Raw genomic sequence first — 25434 nt, forward strand, 5'->3', positions numbered from 1 at the left:
TACACGCCAATTACTGCAGGCTGCTTACCCGCTGACCCTCTTGCTCTCAGTGGCTGAGGCCTTGTTGCGAGCCAAAGAAGAAAAAAGAATAAGACATAAGGATAAGGTCGCAGTCATTCACTAAACACACGGGATTTCACACAACTTAAGAAAGATAGGAAAAAAAAAATCGGAATAAATCTTTCCTTTTCAACTCCGCATCGCTTGCCAAGCCTCTGCAAGCGCGTTAATCAAGTGGGTCGTTAGCACCCAGGATGCATCATAAATCATCGCGACCGGTTCGTTTCCTCTGCTCAGGGCGTCGTGTGTTCAATGCCCTTGTCCCGCGGCCATGCATACGTAGGCCAAACCGGCAGATGCCTTAATAAGGGATGGTCCGAGAAAAAATACAGTGTAACGCAACAAATCTCAGGTGATCTCGGCATTCACTTCCAAGATTCTAAATGCGCTCCTGAGCTGGGCACAACAACTGCGCTGCGCAGGTGCGATGAAAAAACCACGCGAGAAATCACTGAAGTCGTAAAAATCGTGCATCGTAAAGAGACTTGTGTCAGCACCCCCTCCATAGCCCTTAAAGATAAAGAACTGCGATTCTTATCGGTAGCTGGATGATCTGAGTTTTGTTATTTCTGGTGGCGATGACTTTTTCAGACTCGGTTGTTCTTCTTATTTTCTTGATGCTGCTGTACATTTTTACCGAAGTGTGTGAAAAAATAAACCTTTGTTGTAGCTCAGCGCTGTGTGTGTCTCGACACCTTTCTTGTCCCTTAGCAGCTCGCTGTTCAGCCTTGTTATGAACCAACTAGCCCGCGATGTGTCATTCAAGCTTATAAGGTATCGTAACGTGCGCAATAAAAAATGAACTAACAACAGTTTTTCTGTATTTCACTCTAACAAGCAATGCCATCGGTGGGAAAACCATGGAGATAAACCACTGCCATAGTAGAGGGCTTCCGATTATTTTCGATCACGTGGTTATTTGTAACGTACACTGACATCGCACAGCGCACGGATTCTTTTCAGCTTCGACCCCAAGTAAACACTGCCTCCAAAGCCGGGATTAGACCAGCATCCTCGGGCCCACCACCCGAGCGCACTATTCACTGAGCCATTTTGGATGGCGGATGAGATCCTGGCACAGCTGCAAGTTCCGCAAGAAAGATATTTTGACGCTATGACAAACCGGTCAGCGCAATAACCAACGGCTGTCCCAAGTTATTTTCCATCAAAATGCTGCGAAAATAGATGTCATCTTGGTGCTGGCGGAGTGGTGTATGTTTGTTTCGTATCGCTTTACAAAACCTATTAACCCTAGCTATATCAGGAACGCATAACGAATAAGGTTCGACTTGCTTTTTTAAACCACAGACATCCCCCCTCCCTGCCCACTCCCACTGAACGCGCTCGTCTACTCAGCCGCAGTACACGTGTTGCAACCGCACCGCGCCGGCCGATTTCGATGCAGACGAGGCCTGTGTGCTGTGCGATGTCAGTGCACGTTAAGGATCCCCATGTGGTTGATATTAATCCGGAGCCCTCCACTTCGGCACTTCTGTCTTCCTTTCTTCTTTAACTCCCTCTGAACTTTCCCCTCACGGCGCGGTTCAGGTGTCCACCGGTATATGCGAGACAGTTACTGCGTCATTTCCTTTCCTCGAAACCAACTAATTATCCTCTGTTCAAGGATTCGTCATCGTAGTCGTCCGTGTCGGCGTTGCCATACAACACCAAATGACAACCATGGCAGGTAGTGAAACAGCGAAACGCCACCTGCCACGACGAGAGTGGAGGAACGGACAAGCGGAAGGTGGCTGTCACGGGAAGAACCCGGAGGGTGGCTAGCAGCGCAAGACGCCACCCTCCAGCGGTGGCAGGTGGCGTGCGGAGAGCTGCGTTGAAATTTCGCATTACCGACTATCGTAGTCGCCCGTAAATTTTTGTAGTTTTAAGCATGAAATGCTTTTAGCTCCCGTTGTCGGCAGTGTGGTGACGTCACGCCGAGACCAAGAGCCATCATCCGGGCACTGAAATCCACTCATCCGGGCACTGAATTCCAGTCATCCGGGCACTGAAATCAACTCATCCGGGCACTGAATTCCAGTCATCCGGGCACTGAAATCCACTCATCCGGGCTCTGAAACGAGAACATCCGGGCACCGTACGAGACTTAACGAGATTTAACGAGACTCTCTAAGCCCTCCTACGCGACCGGCATGCAAGCGCCGGTTGGTCTCCAAATGAGACAAAAAATAACTGCTGCCAGTGCCTTCTCAATGTTTATCAAGATATCAGTGGAGCTGTGGGTTTGATAATGCACGGAATTATAATTTCCGATTTCTAATAACGCGTGCAAAAAGCACATAAATGCCACGTTACACTTCGTTGTCATACGTGATCCGGGGGAGAAGCGCTGCGTTCAAAGGGCAAGGCATCGCGCCGAACGGGTGGCGGCGTTCCTCCCTTCCTTTACGGTGCGGTTCGGGTGTCCACCGAGATGGCAGAGAATTACTGCGCCATTTCCTTTCCTCAAAAAACCTCGCGTTCAAATGGCAAGGCATTGCGCTGAACGGGTGGTGGCGTTCCTCCCTTCCTGTACGGTGCGGTTCGGGTGTCCTCCGAGATGACATTAGGCCCATAAACATTTCATGCTTACTCTACTCTCGTTTACGGGAGAGGCAGAGATTTTATTCATTTAGCTTCAACGGGGAATCACTTGTAGGCTTTCTACTGGCCCCCCGCATCAGCTGGTGTAATGGAGCGCATGCATGGTGTAATGAAGCGAGTCTGAGAAGTCTGCTTCATATGGAACAAAGTTCGAGTATTCTGACGATTTTCTTGTAACACAATCTTGAGACATTTAGTAAATTTTCTGTTTTCGATGTCGAAGTGCAAATGAGCAGCTTAGATTCAACGGCTGACACCACAAGACGCAGTGAACACAAGAGCCCCCTGGCGAACTGCCATGGTAATTTTATTGCAACGTACAGAATGTCCGCAGGGCGACTTTTTCCATTGTCACTGTAAGCAGGAATTTGAAAATGAGCTCTGCGTAGCGAAATTGATTTCGATCAAAGATGTCATGAATGTTTTACACCAAGTGACGCTCTATTACAGAAAGGAGCATACCCTGAGCGGCCAAGCCGGCTGTAGTCTGCAGTTTATCATTGCGAAACCAATATGTGGCTCATTGGGAACGAAACGCCGTGTCAGAGTTCACCAGCTGCAGTGGTCTCAAGAGTGCCAGATGACGTCACCGTGGTATACACAGAAAAACAACATTTCTTCCACAAATGCAAGGGATTGAATCAAGGACTTTCAGATTGCGAGGCGAGCATACAACCACAAGCCATTAAACCACGTTGCTGCTTGGCGAACAAAGGTGAACGTAAGATATGCGTTGCCTTATGAGTTTATGCTAATGAGTGGGCGTGTCATTACAATGCAAGAAAAAAATCATCACAACATAAATGAAATTTAAGAGATTAAAATAAAAAACCGATGCTTTCGCATTCATAGCACAAAAGTATGCTTGAGTGCGCTCGCAATTTTTGCGACATAAATCCGTCAGTACACAATCTTTGACTTTCAGACAAATATCGAAGCAGTGATGCTGTGTCCAGTTCTAAAATGTCCCTTATCAGAAAGACAATGCCGCAGCCCGCATAGGTGAACAAAGAATAAAACCTGCGAAATCGTGCGTTTATCTCCCTGCATTAGTAACCAAGTGATTAATACTGGATGTCCGTCAGATTTTAGGAAAATTACATCTCGCGTGACGGCTAATCATGGATGCTTAATTATGTGGTAAGGCGCATGAAATTGTACCAGTTGCAGGAACATATTTATGATATAGGCACGTCTATTTCACTGCCTGTGTCCGGACAGGTGCTCTCTGAGGCTCTCCTTATCTAAGCACGTGAATGAGCACCGGGTACACCGATAGCCCTCAGCCATAATGTGCGTCAGCATATGACACCTTAAATTCCCTAGCTCTGACGCTGCATAAGCGCATATATCACACTTGAAGGGTCTTTCCCCAGTGTGAATTCGCTTGTGCCGATTTAATTTTGAAGACCATGCACATCTGAAGGCGCACAAATTGCACTTGTACGGTTTTTCGCCGGTGTGCGTACGCTTATGTGTAGTGAGGTTGCCGGACTTTGGAGCTGCAAAAGAGCACATGTTGCATTTGAAGGGTTTCTCGCCAGTATGCTTTCGCTTGTGCGTGATGAGATGGGAGGAGCACGCAGCTGTAAAAGTGCACAGGTCGCACTTGTACGGTTTTTCGCCGGTGTGCGTACGCTTGTGACGAGTTAAGCTTGAAGAGTCGGCAGTTCTAAAAGGGCGCGTGTCGCATTTTAACGGGTTCTCACCAGTGTGCACAGTATCGTGTCGATTGACGCGTGCAAACTCTGCAGCTGCAAAAATACACGTATTGCGATTGGACAGGCTTTCGCCAGTAGGCATAGTATCATGCGGAGTGACACATCCAGACTGTGCAGGTGAAAAAGTACACGTGTTGGCATTGAACAGTCTTTCGCCAGTGTGCATGGTATTGTGTGGACTGACACATCCAGACTCTGCAGGTGTAAACGTACACGTGTCGCGATTGAACCCGCTTTCACCAGTTTGCGTACTAAAATGTGGAGTGACACTTGTCCAGTCTGCAGCTGTAGAAGGACAGATGTCGCGACTGAAGCTGCTCTTGCCACTGTGCGTACTATATTGTGGAGGGACATTTCTCGGGTACGCAGCAGCAGAAGGAGACGTGTCGCGATTGAAGCTGCTTTCGCCAGTGTGCGTACTATATTGCGTATTGACATTTCTCCAGTCTGCAGCTGTAGAAGGACACGTATCGCGGTTGACGGTGCTTTCGCCAGTTTGCGTACTATTTTGTGAAGTGACATTTCTCGGGTACGCAGCTGTAGAAGGATACGTGTCGCGATTGAAGCTGCCTTCGGCAGTGTGCGTACTGTATTGCGTATTGACATTTCTCCAGTCTGCAGTTGTAGAAGGACACATGTCGCGGTTGAAGCTGCTTTTGCCACTGTGTGTACTATATTGTGGAGTGACATTTCTCGGGTACGCAGCTGTAGAAGGATACGTGTCGCGATTGAAGCTGCTTTCGCCAGTGCGCGTACTATATTGCGTATTGACATTTCTCGAATCTGCAGCTGTAGAAGGACACGTACTGTATGAAGCACCAACTAGCCCCCGCTCTTGCATTGAAGGACACGTGTCGCGGTTGAAGCTGCTCTTGTCACTGTGCGTACTATATTGTGGAGTGCCATTTCTCGGGTACGCAGCTGTAGAAGGAGACGTGTCGCGATTGAAGCTTCTTTCGCCACTTTGCATACTACATTGCGTATTGACATTTCTCGAATACGCAGCTGTAGAAGGATACGTGTCGTGATTGAAGCTGCCTTCGGCAGTGTGCGTACTATATTGCATATTGACATTTCTCCAGTCTGCAGCTGTAGGACACATGTCGCGGTTGAAGCTGCTCTTGCCACTGTGTGTACTATATTGTGGAGTGACATTTCTCGGGTACGCAGCTGTAGAAAGATACGTGTCGCAATTGAAGCTGCTTTCGCCACTGCGCGTACTATATTGTGGAGTGAAATTTCTCTGGTCTGCAGCAGTAGAGGGACACGTTTCGCGACTGAAGCTGCTCTCGCCGCAGTGCGTACTATAATGTGGAGTGACATTTGTCGTGTCTGCAGCTGTAGAAGGAGACATGTCGCTATTGAAGCTGCTCTCGCCACTGTGCGTAGGCTTGTGCCGAGTTAGTGTTGTAGAGTCTTCAGTTGCTAAAGGGCACATTGGAATCTGATGCGGTCGTCCTCCTGTGTGGCACCGCACGTCTCCCTTACCATCGCACCTCGCTAACTCCGCTGGGTCCTCGGAGCATTTTAATGGCTCTCTTCCTCTATCAAGCTGCATGTGCCTAGAAACATCGGCAAGGTTCGCTGAACCATAGGTCAAGGAGGAGCAGCTGAACACATCTCGTTTCAATGCAGGTGTCTGCTGCCCGAACGAATTCTGTTCCATGATCGAATACGGCGCTGGGGTCTGTTCTGGTAGCGTTCACCACCCTCCTGGTATGGTCGTTGTCCAGCAATGAGCCCCGAACACAGCCTCCGTCGTGGTAGTCAGGAAAGCACACCACTTCTGCGAAAAGGGTTAGAAGAATGTGTGCCGTTAGGGAACTTTAGTTTTTTTTTTCATTGGTTCAAGCATTCCAGTTGGTTTTTGGAAAAGGGAGTAATGCTCGATTATATTGACGTTAAAATAACACACAGGACGCGTACATTAGGAGACTCGCTACATCAACGGCATCTCAAGCAATAATTAGTGAATTCAAGGAAGCTTTCAACATAGTGCCCGTAGTTTATCTATCGTCGTATGTGGTTCTACGGGGTATGTTGGAGCGTACGTGTTAAGGCAGCTCAAGCATGCCAGATTCTTGTTTGCGTCGAAGAATAATTTTCGCAAAGATTGGTGTTCTGATAACAAAAAGGAGGCGGAGGCGGAGAATCTCAAGCAAGTGAATTGAACTGTTTTCCCTGTGTTGCTTTGGCAGAGCCGAATATAAGGGCTGCAAGAGCAGCTGGTCGAGTGCGCCCACCTCTACAGTACGTGGCAGCAGAAAGCAGTGACGAAATATAAGTACTGATACAAAACACACACAGATAAAAACAAGTCAGTCAGCCCTACAGTCTGAGGTCGCAAACGAAAATGCAGAAAAAAAATGGGCACTTATGTGCGCAAAAACAAAGGGAAGAAGTAAGAAGCAGTTTTAATACTGTTAGAGCAGTGCGATCAGTTTAAAAGTGAGTAGCGCGAAATTTCAGCAATATTCACATCAACTGTTTATTAGAAAATGTATTCCTTGTTTTATATTTATTTTCCTAGTCATATTCTTCTGTATTTATTAACACTATTCCAGATATAGAAATTTACTGTTTGTACATTTGTTCTTTTTATTTTTTGTGCTTATTTTTGTTTTCGAACTGGTTTGCAGAGATTTATGAATATTTTAATAACATTTTTATGTACAGTGTGTACGCCTCTGCATCAGCCACTCCCCTCTGTAATGCTCGTTTGAACCCTGGGGGTATAATAAATAAATAAGTAAATAAATACATAAATAATCAGCGTTCAGTGTGTTCAAACATACGTGGCAATGTGTCTGTATATTTATTTTTAATAGAAGGTCTAGTGAGCGCCGCAGTTGGTTGGTATTAATGCTAAAGCATTTCTTGTGTTTTGAGCGGTGCGTACAGCACCTCTCGGCAGAGCATGTCATCAGAGCGTTAAATGTTAAAGACCAGATATAATGACAATGCATACTATGCTGATCGAAAAAATTCGCTGTGTGGGCGAAAAATGTGGTTTCATATTGCACGTAAAACTTTCTGAAGCAGATATATCTCTTCATTAATGTGGGCGAAGACTGGTGGTGCCTGCAAACGGTACTGAAGCTCCTGGAGGTCTACGGGTTGCGGTGTTTTCCATCGACAGTGAACGTCTACGTTTCTCACCTGCGTCAAAAGTGACGGCAGTTTGACAACGGCCCTTTACAAACCGTTTTCTATGGATAAGGGTAAAGCCTAAAAATGTCTTCAAACGGCTTCCTTGTCGGTTTGATTCGGGAAATATGAATTAGCGACTGTCCTTCCCTGGCCTGATCCCACTGTGTCCTTGCTGACAGTCAGGACCAAGTTTAAGTAGGCGAAGCGGAACCTTCGTGGCTTCAGCCTAAGTCGAAAAATTATGCCGGCGTCTGTCACTTGCTTCAGCATCCTTAGGTGTGCGTCGAAACTCATCGCGAAGAATATATCGTCGTCTAATTAAACAATAGAGTTCTGCCCCCAGATTCCTGCAGACCCCTTGCCAGTAATCCGCAGAAAAAATGCAGTTGCGGAGCAAAGTCCAAATTAGGTTCTCATGGACTAAAACACGCCGTATGGCGTGATTTTGAGAATCATAGACGAGAAGAAGTACTTCGAGTTGCAGTCAGATCCGGGTGCCATGGATACAGGGGAGTGGTGCAAATCTTAGTTATGTTGTTGCGCCCTCTGTCATTCACGCAGTAGCAAAGAGAGTCTTTCTTCTTCACCAGAACAAAGTATGACCTCAATGGGCTCTTAGACCGCTTGATCACGCGGTGCCACATCATTTTTTAGACCTCATATCTCATAGCGTCATGCTCTCGAGCTGTCACTTGCTATGGATATCGAGCGACTCGCGTATTCGTCAGTTATCATGAGGCGTTTCGTGAATTCGCGGTGTCTGCCGAGGCTTTTCTCGTGAATGAAGGCATCCTCTATACGCCGTTAGGAGGTCTCTCAATTCATAAGAATGTTCTCGAGTGCTTGAGCTACTGCAGTCGTTGGCTAAAGCTCTAGAAGGGCGAATCCTTTGCTTTCCTCGGCACTGCCATCTAACAGCGCATTTGTAGTGCTCCTGCGGAGGTTTGGAGATTCATTCCAAAATTTTACGCCAGAACCTCAGCAATTTCCGAGACGTACAACGCCTCTTGTAATGCCAGTCCACGGTTCAGGAGCAACTACATGTTTCACTCTACGGTGCATTCAATGCATTTCTCTGTAACCCAAGCGGGCACGGAGATTACGACGGCTGACCAGGGTGAGAAGGTACCTGCTTCGATGGAGGAGAGATTCTAGAGGGCCGTGTACTGTGCGATGTAAGTGCACGTTAAAGAATCACGGGCGATCGAAATTTCCGGAGTCCTTCACTATGGCGACCCTTTTAGCCGGAGTCGCTTTGGGATGTTAAACCTCAGTAAAACGTAAAGCTTCATCGAGCTCACTTGCGCAATGTTATATGCTGGGTGGCCTGAGGAGATACCTCTATGTCCATCGAAAGGGAAATGGGCTTGGATCTGAGGTCATTGATTTTTTTATGTCCACTGTGGGAAGTTTATGTCCGTGACAAGGTCCTGATAACACAGCCGCAGGACTACAAAGGTCGCAGAACAAGTAACTACGTCCGTTCAGCACCACTCGAGCAAAACATGATCGTCAAAGGGCAACTGCATATGTTTCAGAAATTGACGAACTATAGGGGTCGAATGGCTGAAACTTGCAGGTAAAGTATGCGAAATCCTTTAGGGCTAGTAATCGAAATGGTGACGTAAACGCCAATTGAACTCATGATGGCATTCAAGCTTCTCCGCAGCACACAGGGCTAAGTGAGAGGGCGCATGATGACGTCATCGAAGGTACCTGATCATTTAAAACGTTTAAGAGTTCGGTTTGAAGGAAAAAGCCAACGCCACTGAAGGCGGAACCTAACGAGGGTTATTTGCCAACATCAGATAAAGCACGGCAGGATTTGTTTGACGGCTGCGGAAGTCTGAAATCTTTCCTTCCGTGACGTGACGTCGAAGATGCCCGCACTTCTTCGCTTTGAGGGGAGCCTAAAATTGAATCATTGATTGCGTCACTATTTTAAATAGAAGCGCGAAAACACTTGACATGTTTTACCTACAGCCTATATAAATTTGAATCTTTGAATATCGGCTAAGTCTTGGGCTCGGTGACTGCACCTGAGCGCAGCCATCCAACCCGCTAATCTTTGTGATGCAGACGATCAACCAGCTGTTCGTCAGCCTGCTGTTGCCGACTTTGGCAAGCAATCTTTCGGGTGCGTCGTTTGACTGCGCACCACCACGCTCCAGGGACGAGCCGGGATGCTACCGCTTGCCGCACGTCAGCTGCCCGCCCCGCATGACTGCGCCAACATAGGAACATTGGCTGCCGGCACCGAAGGAAACATGGACGGCCCCATCATTAAGCACATCAACAGCTTCGCGGCATAAAAAACCGCCCCCTCCGCCGACATCGTTCTGTGGGCTCGGTGACTGGACCTTAGCGCAGCCATCTAACCCGCTGATCTTTACGACGCAGGTTAGTAAATCATATGCCTTATCTGCCAAAAGAGCAAGCACTTTTGTTCCACAGGGGTGTGTTGCCATTGCTGTCGAGTGGGCTACTGTTGTTCATTCTTTCCTATTGTTATGAGGAGATATTGAAAATAACCCTGGTATTAACGGCAACAGTGCAGTACTCGCGGAACTCCAGAAACTAACCGCAGGCCAAGCCCAATTGATAGCCGAAGTGCAGGGCCTGAAATGCCAGCTCACTACTACAGATAAAACCATAACCAACTTAAGCAATCGTATGGCTCTGCTCGAAACACACTACCAAGCACTACTTCACCTTCGAAACGACATTGAAAAGATGCAGCCTGACACAAGCAACATGGCGCGTATAATCTAGGAACTAGAAACCCGCATAGATGACGCTGAAAACAGTTCACGCCGTAACAACCGCATCTTCTATGGTATCCCTGACACAACTGATAGCGAAACATTGGCAGAATCTGAAAACCTAATCACTGATGTTTGCCGTAATAACCTTCAAATAAATGTGGAACTTCACGAGATAGAGCTCATCGCCTCGGTTGTCAGTCACAAGGTAAGAATCGTCCCACGATCGTGAAATTGAAGGGTTTCGAAACTAAAAAATCTCTCCTATTAAATGGGCAAAATCTGAAAGGCATGGTTTATAGCGTTGGAGAGGAATTCTCGCATGCCGTTCGTCACGCGTCAAAAGAACTTGTTACATTTGCCAAAGCCAGGTCTGCCAAGTTTTCCATGTGATTTAAAACACTTCATATCGGCTCGAACCGTTATATTTTAGGCATTTCATCTGTCACCGTAAAGAAACTCGCGTATCAATCATACCTTCATCCTGTGCCAATAAAACGCCAGCGTTCGACACCCTCAAATGTTCTCGCGTTTTCCGTGATATCACTAGCATCCGCAGCTTCCTCCCAAAGCATGAACTCACATCCAACTCAATTTCGTCATCCAGGAGCAATATACTTATACTAACTGAAACTTGGTCGAACAGTAACGTGTCCACGCTGAATTTTTAACTGACTTACCCGAATTCAACGTCCACCGAAACGATCGAAACGACTCGGGGGAGGGGGGGGGGTGTTCTTGTTGCAATTCGCCGAGGTATATCATGCTCTATTGCACACCTCACATCAGATATGGAATTATTATGGTTAATTTGTCACGCTCCCCCTGTAACAGTGCTTCTTGGCCTTTTTTATAGGGTCCCGCAGTCAAACCCAATCTTCTGCCGACATCTGAACGATACTATAAATCATCCTGTGGTTAAATACCCAAATGCGCGCATTCTCCTTTTCGGGGACTTGAGTTATCCGGACATTGATTTGCAGCGTGTAGGTACTTCCTCATTAACATGCAATACAGAGGCCAAGAACTTCAATGATGTCTGTTTAAATTTTAACCTCACATAGACGCGGAACCTACTCGCGTCACGCATTGCAATCGCAAACACTCTTGGCCTAAAACTAACTAATAGCACTGAGTACCTATCATCCATTAGTTACCTTCCAGAAATCAGCGACCATAAATTCTTACACGCTCTATTTTCGTTTACCCCCGCTCAGAAGCATCCATCCAGAAAAACAATGTCTTTACGATAAAGGGAATTACGATGTAATAACTAAAGACCTTAACATGTTTTTTTTTCGGAGTACCAACCCACATTCGACACGCACTTTGTTCACGAAAACTGATTGATATTGAAAAATAAGTTAAATATGCTGTCTAATATGTCTATCCCACGGGTTACTTTCAAAAATAACCGCATAAACCATGGTTTACCAACGATCTAAAACGTCTGAAAAACAAGAATAAACGCCTGTTTCGTACAGCCAAACAGACTGACAATCAAGCCGCTTGGAAAAAATACCTCATATCTGAGAAATCATACTTCCTTGCAATCCGCAGCGACAGGCGCTCATTTTATCACACTGACTTACCGAAGCTACTAATAAGCAAACCTACACAATTATGGTAGGTTTTAAATTTTAAGCACAGCCACGATATTACAATGACTAACGACTTGCGCGAAGCGGTTACTGAGCATGAATGCGCAGAAAAATTGAATAACGCTTTTGCATCTGTTTTGACTAGTGAATTTGACACGCCTTCACAGTTACCATCACTCAACACAGAAGCCATCATGCCAGCTATCACATTCTTCGTAGATGGCATCGCTTCCATAATTGATAATATGAAACTCTCATCATCAGCTGGTATGGACATGATTAATACAAAACTGCTAAAAAATGTAAAATAAACATGGGCAGCCTACTTTGATATTTTCGCAGTCGTTCTCTCTAGGGATCATTCCAGATGACTGGAAAATGGGCAAGGTCGTTCCAGCATAGAAATCAGGTAACAGAGACTCCCCAAGAATTATCGCGCCATTTTGTTAACTAGCGTACCCTGCAAAATCATAGAACATGTCATCTACACTCAAAATATAAATTCCTTAGACTGAAACGATTCCTTCCATTCTTCACAACATGGGTTTTGTAACGGCCTGGCTTCTGAAACCCAATCAGCGTTGCTCCTTCACGACTTGCACACTAATCTTGACCGTAAGATACAGACTGATGCCATCTTCTAGATTTAGCAAAAGCTTTTGATAAAATTCCTGACCGTCGTTTATTAGTAAAACTTTCACAGCTGAACTTACATCCTAACATACTACAATAGATTGAGCAGTTTCTCACTAATCGTCCTCAATCAGTGTTTGATAACGGCCACCTGTCTAACAGCCTCCCGGTTACATCATTCGTTCCGCAAGGATCTGTACTCGGTCCATTACTCTTCTCACTATATATATATTTGACTTAACTGACCATGTTTCATGCAGTATTCGAATGTTAGCTGACGACTGTGTTATTTACCGCTGTATTATTAACTCTTGTTATTAACTTAGTCTTCATACAGATCTTAACAGCTTGCTTAATTGGTGCAACAACTGGTTGATGGCCCTCAATCCTAATAAATGCAAACTTTTATCCTTCTCTCGTCGCCACAGCCCGCATTGCTTCCAATATTTTATTTCTAACACCTCAATTGAATCAGTATCACTTCATTAAGTATCTAGGAGTCACCTTGTCTTCTGATTCATCTTGGCGCACCCATATTGGCAACATCATATCAGCATCGAATAAAACACTCGGTTTTCTAAAGCGCCCTCTCCGCCTTGCCCCTCTACACGTAAAATTATTCGCATATTAATCGCTTATCAGACCAAAATCAGAATGTGCCTCTGCCATATGAAGCCCTCACCAAACTTAATCAATGCATTCGAAGCTGCCAGAATCGTGCCACTGGATTCATCCACTCTTTGCACTCATATGACGGCAGCATTTCTTCACTGAAATGATTATCAGGACTACCGCCTCTTTCGTTCCGTCGTCGCATTGCAAATCTCACCTTTTATCACAAATTATTTCATTCTTCACTCAACCGGTCACCGGGTATCACAGCTGCAGCACGCATATCTCACCACACAGTCATTCCCTACAAGTTTCCCGGCCGCTATCGCATACTGCCACATTTTCTGCTTCACTTTTCGTTGGAGCAGCAACGGACTGGAACGGCCTACCCCGTGACATCGTCACATCGCTTCATCCTCTACTTTTCATGAAAATGTAACCAATCACCTTCAGTGCTAAATAATATTCACTGTTTTGTTTGCTCATTTCATTAAAATCTCACCCCTTATGTAATACCCCCGATACAAGGGGGCCTTTAAGGAAAATAAACTGAACTGAGCTGAAGTGGTGAAGTTGTCCTTTAATATGTATAAGGAGCCGTTTTGCAGTGTGGATTCAGAGCCAGTCGTGAGTGAACATGACTTAATCATGATGGCTGCAGAGAGTCCACTGATGGCAGTGTCGCCACTCTTGTCTACCATGTCGCGAACCCTGCGGCCATGAAATTCCACATCTGTGTCGATGGCTGCCTTCGAAATGCGCGTTAGCCTCTGAGCTAGTAGGGTTAACGCTGCGTCGCGTATCGAAATATGGCTCGGGTATGTCGTCGTAATGGTTCGCATCATTTTAGAGTTGCCTCGCGTCACTTTCGGGCTCAACTACCTACGCGAAGTCGTCGCAGTGGAATGAGGCGTAGTCGTGCGTTTTGCTCAGTGAAGAAACTTGAGAAATCAGCCCTAGAGACACACAAAACACGCAAGCCTGTATCTCAGTCCACCGAGAATGCTGTAGCATGCACTCTCGTGACGCATTTGATCAAGCTAACTGACACCAGATGACTGCGGCAGGACTTCGCAGTTGCAGTTTGTAGCTAAAGTGACACTACTTGCAGAGACCTTCATGTCTACTCTAGACAAATGTGATCGCTACAGTACCTAACAGACTGGAGGAAGTGAAAACAGCTAACGCATTTTACTGTCATCGAAGAACACAACCGACCGCTGCTCTCAGCAGTGCTAAATTTAAAGCTGGCAAATGAAGTTTCGAGGCAAGGTCCAAATGCTAAGCCTACTATCTTCCACAACATTGAAGCAGTAGCACATAACTGCGGTAATTCGAGGTAAAAGCCGCCGCGTTGGCTCAGTGGTTATGCGCTGGGATGCTGACCGAAAGACGCAGGTTCGATCCCGGCCGCAGAGATCGAATTTCGATGGAGATAAAATTTTGAACAATGGTGTATTGTGCAATGTCAGCGCACGTTAAAGAACACCAGGTGGCGGACATTTCCGGAGCCCTTCACTGCAGCGTCCCCATAGACAGACGTCTTGGCACGTCAACCGCATAAACAAATTCGAGATAAATACCGTCGCGCTCCCCTCACAGGGTGATAAAGTCACGTACCAACATTAAGAACCGATAAATGTTACAGAACTTTACGATAATATAATCAAGGCACTTTTAATGGCACAGCTTCTTTCTCCTGTTTTCACGCTCCAGAATTCGGCCAGCTGCAGCTAAAAATGTACGAAGTCTCTTCATCCCTGGAATCGGTTCGCTGAGTGAAAACTAATGCACCAATTCTTTAGGTGAGAGAATGAGCAGTCCATGAACTTTCTACTTCTGTTCCCGCTTTGGACTTCTTGGGTATATTCTGTGCGGAAAATGTGATATTTGGTGAAGGATGCCTGGGTGCAGACAGAACGAGGGCTGCTAGTATGGGGCAGGCAGGAAAGCGTGCGGCTTTCCTCGACACCCTCACAAAAAACACCAATCCAGTGACGTGCAAAAGAACAAATGCACTCACATAGGGTCTCCCCAGAGTTGCGTCGTCGGCGTCCCGGTCCTACTTGGTTTTTTAAGATAAAGTGGGCGCTGCAGATCGAGGGAGAATAGCTTGAGTTGGTGGCTTGTGGAGCGTCTAGACAAGTTGCGAGAGAGCGAAAAAGTTTTTGAGTGCTGCGCCATACCAAGTGGACGAAAGAAGAAGCAACACTGCGGGGCGCGTGTTAGGCCACACCTCGTTGTGCAGATGTAAACTGGGTAGAAACAGCTGGTACTCTTTCATAAAGCAGAGCAAAAGCGACGATCACAAAAACAGATAGGCAGAAGGAAGACTGAGTTCCACCAAATTATTTCATATCCCCTGAAACAGATATTAGCGCTGGAAACATAGCTATAACGCAACCCTAGCACGAAAGAAAGGAGGCTTGCAGTGTGAAAAATACTCACCCTGGGTCTCCCTAGATTTGGGTGTTCGGCGTACACGTCCTGCTCTGTCATTCAATGCAAAGTGGACGCTATACAGCGTCCTACAACTGCGTCAGTTAGTAGCCGTGTAGCAAGCAGACACCGTCACAAGTGTCACAAATTTCGCCGATTCTCTACTGCACCACGTACTGTTTGTCTGAGCACCACGCCCCCACACTCTCGATTTTTTATTGTGGCGACATCAAGCGGCAACCACGTGAAGCAAGACTGCGTAGTGTGTTTTCTTTTCTCCCTCTTTTTTTGATTCAATAATGCCCGCCGCCTTTTGGTAGCCAAGGCAGGAGCGGGTATATGATGTGTACAAATGCATTATCTATAAGAGGTAACAAACAACAAGAAAAAGGAAATCGGCACATAGTCGACTTTTCTGCGCGAGAATCTAGCTCACAAAAAAAAAAAACGCCGCATTTACATCCAGGGCAGAAAGCATCAAAAACAGCCTTTCCGAGAACGAAACCAAGTACATAAAACTGACTGGATTGGTCTGACTGCAGCTAAAAATGCTTCGGTGATGATAGGGTGGCTACATCGTGAGTTACCAATTCGAATAGTCTATCGTACTCGGAAAGAACGACATGTGGCATTGTTTCTGCACTGAGGGATTATAATTGTTTTGTCATGTTCGTACGCATGGTCTTTCGTGTTCTGTTATACATAATATAAGCCTCAAATTCTTTTTTTTTTGTATGATGATGGCGAAGAACACTGCCAAGCTAAGCATTTTTAGACGACATTAAAAGGTGGGCAAACCGGAGCGGCTGAGAAGGTTAGATACAGATACCTGTCTTCAGTAGGCATGGCATATAAATTGTAGTGCTTTATTTTAACCCCGCCCTTCTGCCTAGACTTCTAATGCGACTTTTCCTATGTGGAAGCCATACGAAATCTAGACCGCGTTGTGGGCAAGTAAATATTCTAGAGATAGCTAATATAATCGCATTAAACACTGCGAAACGGAGAGTCAAGCTGATAAAAAAAATTATGGGCCGCATAACACAACTTACAGCGATATCGGACGTGCGGCAATGCGATAGCAGTGTGCTTTGCATAACTTGAGCACGGATAGAAATTGATGAAGCCAGCGACATCGAAATCACAGAGGCACGTGAGATAGGCAGTGAAACAGGCGGGATGTGCAGCTGCGGCGATGGCGTAGTGGTCTAATGCAGGGGCCACTGCCTGCAGCTGTTCTCTAAGTGGCGCCGCATGTGTCGCGGCTGAACGGGCTTTCGCCAGTGTGCATAGCATCATGTGGAGTGACACTTCCAGACTCAGCAGGTGTAAAATTGCCCGTGTCGCGATTGATGGGGCTTTCGCCAGTGTGCGTACTATAATGTGGAGTGACACATCTAGACTCTGAAGGTGTAAAATTACACGTGTTGCGGTTTAACAGGCTTTCGCCAGTGTGTGTATGCTCGTACCGAGTTAACGTTGCATAGCCCTCAGTTGTGGAAGTGAACATGAGCCACTCACACAGTCGTCCTCCTGTGTGGCACTCCATATATATCTTACCCTCGCACTTCGCAAACACCGCAGAGTCCTCGGAGAATTTAAGTGGCTCTCCTCCTGTCTCAGTGTGCATGTATCTCGTAACATCGGCAAAGTTCGCTGAAACGTAGGCGCAGGAGGGACAGCTCAACAAATCTCCTTTCAATACTGGTGCCTGTCGCCCGAACAAATTCTGTTCCATGAGTGAGTGGAGGTCATCGGGTTCTTTGCTGGTAGTGTTCACCGCCTTTCCATGCAGGTCGTTGTCTTCGAATGAGTCCAGAACACAACTTTCGTCGTGCCAGTCGGGAAAGCACACCGCTTCTGCAAATAAAATTGATAGAAAGTGTGACGTTAGGAAAATCCAGTTATTTTTTTGTCGTGCTTACTCCGTCCGTATAATTTTTGTGCGATGGTTTAAGCAAGCCAGGTTGCTGGTCGCATCGAATAATATTTCTCGCTAAGATTCATGATAAAATAACACACCATTCGCAGACATTTTTAGAAAACGCACCACGTCAACTACATCTCTAGTATTAAGGAGAGGATTCATGCAAGCTTTCAAAATAGTACTCGTAGCGTATCTACCATCGTATGCTGTTAAAGTAGCTCTGTTATCACGGCCAATGTAGGCAAACCTGTGCATGACATTGCGCTCGTATGAACCACTGTATGTGGCGGAGTTTGACGTGGACGACTTTTGTAACGCTCTAGCCCTTCAAGCTTGAAGCGGTCAGTTGTCCAAGTTTTTGTGCAGAACGTTGTATGTACTGCCGCATTCTATGTGCATTGATGCGATGAACTTGATGGTGTTTTCTTCCTGCACGTCAGCGCTAACAACAAAAAAATACTTTTCATTTAGGATGACAAATTTGTTTTGAGGAGAGAATTCGTATTGCAATAAGCACTTAGCGATACCTATCTGCTCATCGCACAACTGAGATCATGCCTGCAAGTCTCATATACTGCGAAAACGAAGCACGAGCTCTCCAATAAAAGTTTGGCAGTCATAACCTGCACGTGCAGCAAAGTACAACTTGTCAGCGTTAGTAGCAGACAGGAAAAATCTGAGCATATTGAGTAATCCGCATATCTAAAAGTGGCTATAAATCATGAAGAATAATGGAAAGATTAAGAAAGATTGAACGGTGCATAGAAAGCATAGATAATTGATCTAGCTTTTTAGCATGCGTGCGAGGCATCAGTATATCGAGAGTGAGAGGCAAAGAACGTCAGATTTAAATATTTGGCTCTCGGTAAATGTGCTTGATAATTTAACAAAACAAAAATGTGGTTGAGTTGCGTGCGAAAGGAAGTACTTGAAGACAACAGATTTAAAACTGTATACAAGTCTTCGTGTTTTGAGAGCAAGGAGAGCATTGGTCTTTTGAGCAATATTCAAAAGCACAAAAGCTGTGGTGGGCTCTGCTTACCTGAAAGTCCTGGTATACCTGCGGGAACGACATGGTTCACTTCCGGAAAGGTTCGCACGAAAACTGGCGAAAAATGATCTAATTCCCACATCGATGCCGTAGACTCTGAGATGGTGATATAGGAATTGAAATAGACGAGAAAAATAGTTAAATTCACTGCATTTTGATCCCCGTGATGCTGTAGATGCCGTAGACTCAATAAACACCAGTATGCAGATGGGCGGGCGTAGCCTGCATAATTAAACGTCAGAAGATTTTTCCAAAGCTTGCAGGTTTTTATTTAAAACTGTGAGAAGTATACGTCGGTGTGGTATGCGCAGGCAGATTGTAGAGCAAAACGAAGATTACGAACCCATTATGTATGAATAAGTACACAATTAGCTAAAGTTAACTAGTCATCTTTTTTTTGACATTTGAGGGGCAAAGGTGGTAATCCAAAATTCATTGGTTTGGTTTGATTTTATGGGGTCTAATGTCCCAATGCGCCTTAGGCTACGATGGATGCCGTAGTGGAGGTCTGCGGATAATTTCGACCATATGGGGTTAACTTCCACTGACATAGTCTTTCGCTGCCGCCATTTAAATGCGGTCTTCTTGGTAGGTATCGAACTCGCGTATATCGGGTCAGCAGCTGAACAACGTAATCACTGAGCTACCGCGGCGGCTCGCAGATATCTATACAGTCGAGCCCACTTTTAACGAACCTGAGGGTAGCGTGGATTGCGTTCGTCGCATCCCAGGTTCCTAGTAAGCCGACTTTTCATTTTCGGCCAGAATTCCGAAGTCCGACGAAACAAACTTTTATTGCTCAGAAACGTTCATTATGGGCGTCGGCTTCTTCGCTGTAGACCATAGCGCGGCGCTTTACAAGCTCCGCAGAGTGGGCACACATATGTTTCCGCCCGAGGCCAAGCAATAAGCTGCTTGAAGAACACGATTTTACTAATCGGGGTTAAAGCGTTCTTGGCAACCGGTGACAGCTTGGCATCCTCCTCAGCAGATTCTTGCCAGTCGGGGAGCGCTCGCACTTCGCGTACAATGGCTTCGTCAGAGTATTGCTTGAGAAGGTCTTTGTCGTGATCCGCACCCCTCGAAGTAATCCGAAGGCGAAGTCATGCCCGGCCATCTGTGCACACGCGTCAGATCACGCGTGTTTCCAACAGCGTCTTACGTCATTTTTTGGCCCATGAACTTTGCTTCCGGGAAGCAAATTCCTATTCACTCCGCCGTAACCCGCCTCTACAAGTCCTCATTCATTTCCACAGCGGCGAACAAAGGTACTTGAACCGGAACATCGCCACCTTCGGCGTGATGGGGTATGCGCATGCATGCTGTATACAGCGCCGATGCTGGCACATCTTGAGCGCGGGAATGACGCCTATGTCCGGTGGCTGATTTTTACACTTTCCATTTATTCACGAGTAGAGCATTGGCACCAAATTCAGAGAAAACAACACGTGCTGCGTCTCAAATTTGTCAAGAACGGGCAGAACCTCCTATATTTTTCGCCATGTCATGGATGAGTTCACTAGCCACTCGATGAGATATATAGTGAATCGCCCTTATGAAACTCACGCTTGCTTTTGCGCTCCAAGAATTAGGACAAAATGTGCGGCATTACGCAGGACTCTAAATTCTGTTTGAAGCGTACGAAAGTGCATGTCCTAAAGTATCAGTTATGAGGGCTTTCCGATGACAATAGGTAGCAGCCTTCCCCGTTAACGTAAAATTTTGCGGTGCCTTCCACCAGCGCAGGTGTCGCCTTTCAAGGTCTTCTTTATTTTGACGGCACAATTCGGTAAAACTGTCACTTCGTGGTCAATGTGTCGCCTTTTCTACTGAATTTTTTCGTCTCCGCATTCACTCAGAGGCCGGTTGTCACGAGGGCTCGGAGGCGCTCCTTAAAATCCGTACTTACCAGCTAAGCGGATCTTCGGCTGCGCGGGAGAACTTGCTGCGCCTCTCCGTTCGTTCTTACCTAGACACGCTGTGAAGGCGTTTGTATCTGAAATGCAGTCCCAATTAATAATCTGCAAATTTAGACAGTAGCGCTACCCCCGTTCGCAATAACCAAAAATTCGTTATAATGCAGTCTTTATAGGCGGGCTCGACTTTATATCTACGGGCATAAAGTTTTCTGAGTTGCTACGTACGCAATGCGCGTAAGGTAGGCGTGTTGGTACAGAGATGCTTGCATGGGGCGAAAGTGCCGGGAGGCGCCGTTAGGTGGCGCAGACCGTATATTTGCCACACTTTCCCAAGTACCGCAATATTGAGTTCAGAGCTCTACTTAGAGCTTGGCGGCGACGATAGCAACAAGCTCGCTTTGCGGTCACCGAACAACACAATGACCGCTGCTCTCAGCCGCGCTAAATTTAAAGATGAGAAAGCACTTTCAGGTAAGACGCGAAACGCAATGACGTGACTGAGAACCTTCAGAGCATTAATGTGGTAATTCGAGATTAATATAGTCGTTCTTTGGATCATAAAGTTAAAAAGCCCCGTACCAAGGTTATGAACCAAAAAACATTACAAAACTTCACGGAATATATTCCATGCACTAATATTTGCGCATCTTCATTGTGGTGTCTTCTCCGCACCCTAGAATTCGACCAGCAAAAGCTAAAAATTTACAACGAGTTTGCATCGCTCGAAACGGCTTGCGGAGTGACAGCTGATGCACCAGTTCTTTAGATGAAAGAATGCATGTTTCAGGAACTTTCTACTTCTATTCCCGCATCGCACTTCTCGAGAATAATCTGTGCAGAAATTGTGATAAAGGCTCTTTGGATGTAGACATAACTCTTGCTGCTAGTATGGTGGAGGTATGAAAGCCTGCGGCTTTCCGCTACACCGCCCCCCCCCCCAAAAAAAAAAGAAAAAGAAAAAAAGAAAAAAAAAACAACCGAGCGATGTGTAAAAGAACAAGTTTACTCGCATAAGTTCTCTCCATAGTTGCGTCGTCGTCGTCCCAGTCCTAGTAAGTAGTCCAAGGTAAAGTGGGCGCCGCAGAGCGAGGTAGAATAGCTTGGGTTGCCTGCCTGTGGAGTGCCTAGACAAGTTGCGAGGGCGAAAAAGTTCCGCCTTTTGACTGTTGCACCCCGTAGGTTGTCTTATGAGCATTCTCAAACTCTTCTGATTATTTATGCGGCGACAACAAAGACAAAGCAAAAATAAGTAACACAGCGGGACCCATCCTATGCGGCCATTCGTTTTGCAATGTCAATTCGTTTTGGAGTAGTATTCCTTCATAAAACAGAGCGTTAAACAACGCGATCTCGAGGAGATCGCCAGAAGCCTCCGTAAGTTCGACGAAACCATACATTTCATGCATCCTGGAATATATATTGGCACTAAAACATAGCTATAAAAAAGAACACAGCATGGGTGCAATGCGGAAAAGAAAAGTCTTACTCACACAGGGTCTCGCTAGAGCTCGGTCATCGGCGTTCTAGTCCTGCTTGAACGTTCATTGCAACACGGACACTACACAGCGGGGCTATAACTGCGTGACTATAAGCAGCCAGTGACGGTGCTTGATACCGTCACAAGTGCTAGAAACTTTGCTGTTTCTCTGTTACGCCCCGTACTCCTTGTCTGAACACCACGCCCCCGCTCTCTCATGTTTTTTTATGTGGCGGCACCACGTTTTGAGCACGAGGAACACGACTGCGTGGTGCATTTTTATTCTTTTTTTGTATTGAATACTGTTGGTTTCCTATTGGTGGCCGTGGTACGACTGGGTGCCAGATGTGTAAAAATGCTTGGTCCATCGCAGACAGCAACAAATAAGAAAACAGAGCATATAAGCATACTGTCAAGCTCCTGCGCAAAAATCGAGCTCGTAAAGTGCACAAAAAGAACTCGTATTTCTTTGTAAGCGTCGAAAGCACCGCAAACCTACACTCGCAGAACCAAACGAAATAAGAAAAGCTTACTGGCTTGATCTGACTGCAGATAAAAATACTTCGGGTGATGGTAAGTTGACCGCGTTGCAGTGTAGGTTATTGGAGCCGGCTATGGTTCATAAAATAAATGACAGCTTGTTTGAATTGGTTGTGCACAGAGGCGTTAGTGTTGCTTATGACATGTTTGTTCACCGCCTGTCGCGATCTGTTGTACTGCATATAAGCCTGGAATTATATTTTTGTATGATAATTAATGACTGTAAACCACATAATCGAGCGATGCATTTGTCGACTAAATTCCGAGGTGAGAAAACCGGAGAAACTGAGTCTGGTAAACAGTTATAGCCACCAGAAATCACAGAGGAGAACTCAGATCATACAGCTACTGAGAAGAACCGCAATTCTTTATCTATAAGGGCTAAGGAGGGGGTGGTGACACAACTCTCTTTAAGATGCGCGATTTTTACGGCTTCAATGATTTCTCGCGTAGTTTTTTCATCCCACCTGCGCAACACGCTCGTATTTCCCAGCTCAGGAGCGCATTTAAAATCTCGGCAGTGAATTCCCATCCAGCCTGAGATTCGTTGCATCACATTGTATTTGTGCTCGGACAATCTCTTATTTAGTCACCTCCACGTTTGGCCTACGTATGCATGGCCGCAAGTCAAGTGGATAAAATACAGGACGCCCTGAGCACAGGAAACGAACCGATCGCGATGATTTATGGTGCATCCTGTGTGCTTACGAGCTATTTTATTAACGCGCTTGCAGAAGCTTGACAAGCGATCCGGAGCTGAAAATAAAACATCTATTCCTACTCTTTTTCCCATCTTTCTTAAGTTTTGTGAAATTTCGTGTGCGTAGGGAACGACTGCGATTTTATCGTTATCTCATGTTCTTTTTTCTTCTTTGGCTCTCAAAAAGGCCTCAGCCACTGAGGATAAGAGGGTCAGGGGTAACTAGCCTGCAGTAATCGGCGCTGCTGGGCTAAAAAGCTATCTTCCAGTTTCTGGTTTCAGGTTTTTTTTTTTTTAATGCATTGTTAACGCATGAATTGATGATGCTGGGTTTAACCAGCTTCGAGAGCTGTGAAACAAAAGAGAGAAGATGTTTTGTTGGCCCGAGGCATAAAGCCCCAGCAGACGTGATTGGGGTTAAAATATATTCCTAATTCTAATAAACCGTGCGAAGCTGTTTTTTTTGTAGTTCTTTAGCGACAGTCAAAGGGCTCAGAATGCTTGAAAAATTACTAAGAACTTTGGGAGCTTTAAAAGGAGGACGTCCTGCTGGGATTGTAATATCACAAAGTAATCATCCTGGAATCTAAAGATTTTTTTCACATTGCTGCCCTGAAGGGACCTGTGTAGCGCTCTTTCTTGCATGGCTAAGTAAATATGACTGAGGATAGGCGCAATTTATGAACCGATACAAATGCCATTTTCTTCAATGAAAAACAAACCGTTCCGTTCTTCTGATGTCGATCTTAAGTACTACACAGTAGCTCAAGGAAGCGGGCAGTTGAGATGCAACTGGAATTCTGAAATTTTACAGCTCCATGCTGGTCTATCCCGTTCATGATGCAACTGATCATGTCGTCATGAGGGATGACATAATATAAGTCCTTTATGTCGATAGAAAATCCTGTCAATGTGATTCCGCAGTCATCTGTTAGAAAATCAGCCACATGACCTACATTTTTTTCCAAAAATGGGTTGACAACTGTTAGTAGCTTAAGTTGTTTTTGTAAAAATGAAGCAACAAATTTCTGCAGCAGAAATCCGGCAACCACAAACTGCAAGACAGCTTTCTAGCCCATACGCGCCGATTACTACAGGCTGCTTACCCGGTGAGATGCTTTTCTTAATTGGCTGAGGCCTTGTTTAGAGAGAAAGAATAAAAAAAGAATGAGAGATGAGGGTAAGGTCGCTGTCATTCCCGACACACACGAGATTTTACACAAATTTAGAAAGATAGGAAAAAGAGTAGGAATAGATGTTTTATTTTCAGCTCCGGATCGCTTGTCAAGCCTCTGCAAGCGCGTTAATCAAATGTGTCGTAAGCACACAGGATGCACCATAAATCATCGCGACAGGTTCGTTTCCTGTGCTCAGGGCGTCCTGTATTCTATGGACTTGTCTCGCGGCCATGCATACGTGGGCCAAACCAGCAGATGCCTTAATAAGAGATTGTCCGAGCACAAATGCAATGTAACCCAACAAATCTCAGGCGATCTCGGCACTCACTGCCAAGATTGTAAATGCGCTCCTGAGCTGGGCAACACAACTGTGCTGCGCAGGTGCGATGACAAAACGATGCGAGAAATCCCTAAAGCCGTAAAAATCGCGCATCTTAAAGAGTTGTGTCAGCACACCCTCCATATCCTTTAAAGATAAAGAATTGCGCTTCTTATCGGTAGCTGGATGATCTGAGTTCTGTGTTATTTCTGGTGGCGATGACTGTTTCTCAGACTCGGTTGCTCTTCTTATTTTCTTGAAGCTGCTGTATATTTTTACCGAAGTGTCTGGAAAACTAAACCTTCAGTTGTAGGTCAGCGCTATATGCGTCTCGCCTCCTTTCTTGTCCCTTAGTACCTCGCTGTTCTGCCTTCTTATGAACCAACTAGCCCGCGATGTGTCATTCAAGCTTATAAGGTATCGTAAAGTGCGCAATAAAAAGTGAACTGAAACAATTTTTCTGTATTTCGCTCTAACAGACAATGCAGTCGTTGGAAAAAGCAAAGAAATAGAACACTGCCGTAGTGGAGGGCTTCCGAGTGCTTTGGATCATATGGAAATTTTTAACGGAAACTGACATCGCGCAGCGGACGGATTCTTTTCAGCTTCGACCCCTAGTAAACACTGCCTCCAAAGCCGAGATTAGACCAGCATCCTCGGGCCCACCACCTGAGCGCCCTATTCACTGAGCCATTTTGGATGACGGAAATGATCCTGGTACCACCGCAGGTGTGGCAAGAA

Source organism: Amblyomma mixtum, chromosome 7, assembly GCF_055824585.1.
Source record: "Amblyomma mixtum isolate Tamu chromosome 7, ASM5582458v1, whole genome shotgun sequence".
Taxonomy (NCBI): domain Eukaryota; kingdom Metazoa; phylum Arthropoda; class Arachnida; order Ixodida; family Ixodidae; genus Amblyomma; species Amblyomma mixtum.